Genomic DNA, 8,469 nt, shown 5'->3' with positions numbered 1-8,469 from the left:
CTGCTGAGGGTGGAGGAGGGAGTGATGATGACATCAGAGCTGCAGCAAAGCAGTCAGCAGCACAGAGACCAGTGAACACACAGTCTGTTCATCTTTGCATAGATACAATATATAGCACAATATTGAATGACAGAGACACGCTGTGTGAGCTTCCACAGATACACTGACGTCAGCATCCAGAGTCCTCCTGCTGCTCCCCCCTCAGAGCCCCGTGATCAGCACCAACACATTCAGTTAGATGACAGAGTCCAGCTGCAGCTAGAATCAGCTCTGTGAACAACAGCACAGCGTCAGTGTTTCACACTCAGTGAAAGGAGGAAACAGCAGAAGAACACCATGTGTGCTACGTTTCCCAGGACACACTACAAACTGCACAAATACAGCACGTGGAAGGACCTGGAGCTGCATTTAAAGAGAAAAGACAGCGTGATGTCCTGTATGGACAGGTGGAAGGAACCAAGTCCTCAGCTGAAACACTCGTGTTTGTCCACAGACAGGAAACACAGCAGGAAACAAAGAAGCTCATGGATAACACACTTCCTGTCAGTCAGAATGAGGCTGGAGCCAAACACAGAAAGGTGTTTTTGTCCAGATGAGCCCAGAGAAGAAACACGAGTGTTCACAGACATCAGAAGCTCAGAGAGGTGAAACATGAGGTTGGAGTCCTCGTCAGCATCCAGAAGAGCTGCTGTGAAACCCTGAGTACTCATGACAGACTCTGATGGCACAAACACATCATGATTCAAACATGAAGACAAACATGGAGCTCCTGATCCTCCTGCATGAGAACAAGCTGACATGAGCGCTGTGTCTGAGAGTGTCTCCCTGTCACAGTGACAAGAACACAGCTGCTGCTCACAGTCATTAAACTGACCTGAGGTCAGCTGCTAGCACGTCTCTGTGCTCCTTACATATGAACCATGTGACCTCACATCAGTGCTGTGGATGACTGTAGTCATAGAAGAGTAGAGCTGTAGCAGGTGGTGTGAGCAGGAGGAGGAGGTGGTGTATTCTAGTTAACGCAGTACTGAAACACTCCAGCAGAGGGCGCTGTTAAGTCCTTATTGTAACACAGTTACTGTGTGCAGTTAGACTTCATACATAATCTGCACTTATTTCAATCAGACATGCTGTCAGTAAATGATTGGTTTCTATTGATTCTACTTCCTGTTGACTAGTTTGATGACAGTGAAACAATCACAGCTGATTGTGTGATGATGTCACTGTTACATTCAGTGTGTGTGACATCATGTTAGTGCAGCTGATAACAGCCTGGTTCTGTTAGAAACACATGAACGTGTCCATAGATCAGTGTGTGTTTAACATGAGAGCTTCAGCCCTGCTGATGTGTTCAATAAAGACATGCAGGAAAACTGATGAGACTCTGAAATAACTCTTTATATTTATAATGTAACTCTGCATCAAAAGAACAACAAAGGATCCCAGACAGGTTTATGTGAACAAAGACCATGTTTCTGTGTTTCTAACAGTTTGACATTATTAGGAAACAGACTGCAGTGAACAGGATTTATAAAGAGCTTATATATAAAGATATGACAGCTGTTTGTTGATCACTCTGTGTTTGGACCTGATCAGCTGTTTACTTGAAATATGTTCATTTACCTGTGACGTTATATTTATGTTCTTGTCTCTGTTGAAAAACACATTTTAATGTCCCTCAGATTTTTCTCCCAGATGAATAAATATAAAAATGACACAAACTGACTGCAGCTACTTTTTGTCCTTTCTGTCAGAAACCTTCATGTGACTCATGAGAGACACGTTTCAGCTGTTTGTGACAGATCAGAGGCCAACAAGTCATTTATAACACTTTCCATCATTGTTGAGCACAAACACATGTTGACACAGCAGCGGGGCCGCAGTGAGAGTCAGAGCCAGGAGATAAAAACTCCTGTTTGACCACAGCCTCACTTTGTTCCTGCAAACACTTCCTGTTGTTGACTGGGTGGAGTCAGGAAGCCAGCGAGGCCCTGCAGGACTGAGACTGCAGACTGGGACGTGCTCTGTGATGGAGATCAACAGCATCACTGACTGTTTCTGTGAGGACACCATCATCCCAGCAGGGCTGTTTCCCAACAACAAGCCTGGACCATCAGAGACCTGAAGCTGCTGCTGAATGAAAGAAGAGGATCTTCAGGTCTGGAACAAGGACGAGCTGAGAGTGTTAATAACGTTACTAATGTTCAGCTACACTTTACTAGGTCACATCTGTGACACACGTCACTTAAATAAAGAAGGAAATATTGGCTCTGTTTTATCTGCTGGGCCCAAAAGTGACTCCCCGTATTTAAACTGCTATGAATAACTTGTTGCTCTATAATATGTGAAACATGGGTCAAATGTCTCCATCATGAAAGACATCAGGTCATCTTGAGCCACAAAAACATTCCTATCATGAGGTAGAAGCTGGAATCAGTTTGTTGCAGACGTTTATATATCCCATATTTATCCAGTTAAAGTCACATTGAAATTCAAAAATGTCTTTTCAAGAGTCGTCTGTCCAAGAGGAGCAGAAACAAATATAACAACAGTTATTTAAGCTGTTTTAAAGGCCACAAAGGAGCAGATTGGTTATAATGCAGCTGCTTCAGAGGAATAAAGATGAAACACTGGTTTTATTTCATGTGTAACACCTTTCAATCATGTGTTGACTAAAGTCTATTGACCAGTATAAGTAAAGACATCACACACACACACATGGAAACACTGAAACCTGTTTTTGGTGCAGCAGCGGTCCCAGCTGCTCGCCTTTATCTAGACTGGGTCGGCTGCTTATCTCAATATAATCAATGTTTAAAGTTCTCAGTGTTTCTGTGTTGCTTCGTATAGGATCTCCCAGCATCATCACTGTGCTGTCCAATCATTGTGTGCTAGGTTACCCTTATAGTGCGATGTGTGTTTGCACAAAGAGAAGCATGTGTGTCAAATATAAGCACAGAACAGAAAAAGCTGCCAGTTTCTTCTATTTAGAGTCAAGTTAGTGTTTTGTGTCTTTGTTTGAGGCCTAATGTCAAGCAGAGGTGTGTGTAACTGGACTGCTCTGTTATATGTGTGAAATGTGTGCTTCAGCATCATCTTCGTCACTGCTGATTCCTTTGTGTCATCATGTGTTGAGAAGAGAGAACAGTTATAACGGAGGAGCAACAGGAAGCCCTGAAATCTGCATCAACAAGGAAGTGTTGGCTCACCAGTGATCCCAGCAGAGCCACTGGTTTGGCTCCAGTTGTTCTAGATTCAATGATGTTGTTGCTACAGATACATGTTAGCATCTTTATTGTAGTAAAGTCTTGTAATGTGAAGCTAGAAACAAGGCAGGAAACAGCTCCATGATCTGATCTTAATGATGTTGTTTTTATTTCTGTCTTTCAGAACTGGATTGAAACTATCAAAGGTCTAAAAACAGCCTCAACCCTCCCAAAGACAAACTTTACACACGTCATCTTTCAGCTACAATCTTTGTTGCAGGGATCTTCTGCCAAACAAGGCTGAGAGAAGATTTCTTACAGCTGTCATGTTGATGCTGTTTCAATCTTTGGGCAAACACACTCATATATTAGGGCTGATATCAGGGCTGCACAAGTTCTTTGTGATCATGAATAATAGAAGTGTGCCTGTTGAAGATCATGTTTCTACATGATTATATGTCCTGTTATTGTTCTGTATTATATTCAGCTTTCAGCATCCTTTCCCAGCCCCTGTTACACCATCCATACAAAGCCAATCTGACTGTGAGCCAATGTGTTTGATAGTTTGTGTTGGATCAATAGATTTGACAGACTTGGTTCTCATCCAGAGGGAAACAGTCCAAATTCAGCTCTAATGAAATGATGGAGGCTGTTTCCTACCACGGTGCTAATGTGTGACTAACAAGGCTCATGGTCTCCAGCAGACAAGCGCCTGGAATGAGGTGAGCTGAGTGTTGCTTTGGTGGGTCTGTGCCCACGTCATGCATCAGGATTCATATTGGCAATAGTTCATATCTCTGTTCTTTAGCCTTCATCACAAAGCTGTGAAGGAAAAACAAACATCTAACAGGATTTGATGGATGCAAAGTCCACTGAGCTCTTTGTCATTTACAAACTTGTCCAACCAACAAGAGCACAGATGAAAAACACAGTGACACTTAAAGGATTTTGCCATATATGAGCATAGATTACTTTCATATAGATTTGCAATGCAGGCTTTTGGTGAGCCGCTGGCTTCTGTCTAATAATCATCTCAGCATTTTCCAATAGAATAGCTCTTTATTAGCTCTTCATTTATTGTTATTGGACATGAAACAAGGAAGCTGTGTTTCTCATTGGATGTTAGTTTCATGTTCATCAGGATCATTTTCTAAAGAGCTGATATTGAGACCATTTACTGCACTGGCTGCACATTCTGTCTACATTTCTCTGTATGTGCTGTGTTTGTCTTTCATATTTCTCCATATTGACACAAACAGTGAACAGCAGTAGATCTACTCTTCATCTGTTTTAGGCCCAGTGAAAGATCTGAAGCAGAAATGGTGTCATTAGGAGAAGAAGAACGGCGAGGAGGCAGCAGCTCTTAAAGATGAAACACAGCAACTTAGCCCTGAGCTCAGAGAGCTTCACATGAAAAAGCTCCTCAAGCAGATCATGTCAGAGGTTTGTCATCAACAGGAGGAACTGTTCATATCATAGAATGAAGGATGCTGTCAGCTGGATGAAGAAGGTTATTTAATGGCAAACGTTCACATTGAAGTCAAATTGTTGTGGTGTTGAACAGATTCATGGACTGATTGTCTCCAGAATGTTAGAAGAGCTTCAATGAATCATTAGAAACAACTTACAGCTGCACAGTTGTGTCAAACACATCTTTGTGTCATTTTTGTGTTTCTACATGTGACACACGTCTAAAACATGCACACAATTTGAACACAAACAGGGATCATTTGTTCCCACAGCCAGATGCTGAGAGCCATTTCCTTGTAGTCCTGTGTCTATATATATGTAGCATTAGATGTTATTGGAATGATTGTCAGCTTTGATAGTTTCATGTATGTTTAGCTGGACGGCTGTTTGATCCTCCACATGTTTAAAGGTGTCCAGTCCTGAGACACTGGGGGTGGAAACAGCTGTGATGTCATTGGACTGTCACAAAGACAGTCTTTAAGTGCACAGAGGAGTCTGTGGAAACATCCTGAGGCAGTGCTACAGATGTCTTCAAATAAAGTGGTGTATTATCCATGTTTTCTATGGATCACATCAATATCCTGATCTAACAAGCCCCCTTTTTGTGGATTTTAGAGCCTCTGACTTTTGCTGCGTCTGCGTCTCATTTCAAGCACAAGAGCAAGAAGTGGATGAAGAAATGGGGCGAGTGGGGTCAGTGTGGTGCATGTCAGCTGTGCTCATGCTTTCACAAAGAACATGTGTATTCATTGGCAGCATTAAGGTGCACTTTAGTCTTCATAATAATAAAGTATTGTGACTTTATTATTGTGAATCCTCACAGTCATGTTGCAGCTCTGCTTTGCTTTAAGAAAATGTTCTACCAGGATGTTACTTTCCTAAACGTGTTCTCCAAATGTTCCCAAAGACTTTGTTCTAAGTAGTTCTACATGATGAAACATTCACACTAAGTTTAAGAAGGACACACAAACACCATCTGTCCTTTCATCATGTGTACAAACGTGTTCAGATGTCAAATGTACCGTGAATGGATGCAAATGTGGATCGTTCCAATAAAATGAGACAGTTTTGTAAGTGGATCCCAGTTTGAAGTTCATTGAAACCTATAAGAACATGTTATTCAAAGCAACTTTATCCAACAGGAAGAAGCATCAGGGGAACAGGAAACATTCAAACATGTTTACTGTAAGAACTGCACAAAGGAAGGAAACACAATCCTACGCACTTTAAAATGGACATTTAGCTTTTCAAACATCAGGGAGTGCTGCAATAACAACACTGTGCCCATTCTGATCAGACTGAAAGATTTATAGAGATTTATCCATGTGCTGGAAAAGGATTTGATATCAACATATATGCAGATTAGTAGGAGCATTTTCTTCATATTGATTTAGAGTTCAGTACTAGGAATATGTAGAATTAACATCTGTGTACATGACGAGTGATGAAAACTTTCAAAGGACGTCAGAATTGGTGTCTCTATCTGTGACTGTCCCAGAGGAACCTACCTGAGGGATTATTAAAGATCTGTCTATCTAGAAAGACTTGCATTGATTCACAGTGTACAATTCTTTCTAATCTATTAACATCTTCCTCCAAATCCTGTTTCTGCTGCATCAGAAGGGCTCAAACCTCCTGCTGTTGTCTGCTGGACCATCAATTCTACTTTATGATGATCTTCAAAGATAAAAACGTGAGTTTCTTTGTGAACTCTGTGAAATGATGTTTAGTTTGAACCAATCCTGTGTCAGCTGCAGCCACATCATTGCCACGCATACAAATGGCTGCGTTCCTGTTTAGACCTGCTGGCTGTCAATGGGCTTCATTCCATTTCAGACTGCCGGTGGTCGCTGTGATCTAAACTCAACATGGCTCCTGTGTTAGAAGAGCCTCTGATTTTAAATTTGCACATTGAATAGTTTCTTTGCAACACTATGGAGCTACCAGCCCAGTATATGTAGCCCACAGTAGATGGAGTTATCAAGCTGCACTGACAAACATCAGGACTCATGTGATCCCTACATGTGGACCTTTCACACATGGATCCAAGTGCAGATTCAACTCTGCATTACATTTGACTTCAGCTGTTACACACTTTCATTTTCTAGCTGTGTCACTTCCTGCTTTTTGGATCAGAGAGTTTATCCATGTCCACAAATGTTTGGCTGCATATTTGTATCATCTATATTTTCCAGTCTTCATACAGCCGATATTTCATGTGGACTCCAATCTGCCACCTGCCATCACGTTTTCAGGGTTCATTCAGTGTTGAAATGTAGGACAAACAGCAGCACATGTTCTCTAAATGTTTGCAGTCATTTTAAATGAAGCTGATACTACATGAGACATTTTGCACATTTATTGTCTTTGAACAGAGAATAATAAATAAATAAATAAATAATAAGAGGTTGTGTTAGGGCTTTTCAGCCCTAACACAACCTCTTTGTTCTCAATACTACAAAACCTTCAAAGGCTGATATGCAAGTTTGCAGGAATCACCAACACAGTTGTGTTTGTTTCTAGTATAGTTATGATGCTGCTTTTATGGAGCGTTTGCCTTTTTTTGGCTTTGTGCCCTCTTGGGATTCGATATCACAGGGCATCACACACTGATCCATCCTCCTCCACTTCCACCTTCTGCTGGGCCCTGAGGCTAAAGCATCTGGACTGATGCTTGTGGACATCCATGGAGGAAGAAGCTGCTTGCTGAGACAGATCCATGTCCATCATTTCATTTAAGAAGCCCAGCTAACAGACGTGATGCTGCAAAGTCCTCCCTTTAACTGATCAAACATACACATCCACACATGTGCAATAACACTAATGTGCAATAATCTTTTCTGGCATCATTGTATTTTTACTCAGTTGTATACAGCATTTGTATTCTATTTTTATCTTATTGTATATTTTATTCTATTTTATTCTACTGTATATAGTATTTTATTTTATTCTATTCTGTACAGTTGTGTACTGTATTTATTCTTATTTTATTTTATTCTAATTTTTGCTTCACAACTTTTGCACTGTCCACTTCCTGCTGTGACAAAACAAATTTCCCACGTGTGGGACTAATAAAGGTTATCTTATCTTATCTGTCCTTAATTGTGTCCTTGTATGGCTGTTTTTGTGCACAGTCAGGATTATTTCTTGTGTCGAGTCTTATGAGAACTTTGTGATGTCAGTGAATACTGGCACAGATTCAAAGCAGAGCTCAGAAAGAAATATATTTGCATTATAAATGAAGTTTAGAGAACAAGCTGTGTACAGGAGGTCAAAGGTCAGAGCTCCTGTGGGTCTGAGGGCAGCCTCACGCTGGAGAAGGATGAAGGAGTCTGACCTGAGTCAGTGTTTGACATGAACACATCAGCACTGCTGTCAGTGAGCCTAACGACAGCCGTCAGCATCATTTCAGTGTTTCAGTCATTTAAAAACACTTCCTGTCACTGTGGTGGTTACAGTGACATCATGCAGTTTGTGTTTTGACCTCCAGAGGGCGACAAATCAGCACAGACAGAGAGCTCCATTCAAACTTTGCTGCCATCAGTAATAATTCTTCAAATATAATCATCAGTGTTTGAGCAGTTATGATATCAGGGACAATCTAAACATGTGTGACAATACTGAACATGTCACATGACACACCTTAAACATCATGTGATCCACTCTCAGTCTGCACTTTCATTCATGACTCCAACAGGTTGAAATGAGCTTTGAAGAAACATTCAGTGAAATACATCTTTCATCACAGGATTCATGTGAGCAGCACTAACATCTCATGTGATTTCAGATCCCT

General features: G+C 41.1%; 1 protein-coding gene across 1 annotated transcript in view; it reads left to right on the top strand.

Moving 5' to 3' along the window:
* LOC134622284 (NACHT, LRR and PYD domains-containing protein 12-like) overlaps positions 1-8,469 on the top strand; it is a 1,346,881-nt gene that overhangs the window by 26,256 nt on the left and 1,312,156 nt on the right. The gene's annotated exons all lie outside the window — the stretch shown is intronic.

This window comes from Pelmatolapia mariae, linkage group LG3_W (genome assembly GCF_036321145.2).
Source record: "Pelmatolapia mariae isolate MD_Pm_ZW linkage group LG3_W, Pm_UMD_F_2, whole genome shotgun sequence".
Classification (NCBI taxonomy): domain Eukaryota; kingdom Metazoa; phylum Chordata; class Actinopteri; order Cichliformes; family Cichlidae; genus Pelmatolapia; species Pelmatolapia mariae.
Note: the sequence above shows the minus strand (reverse complement) of the source record. Positions and strands in the feature narration are given on the sequence as shown.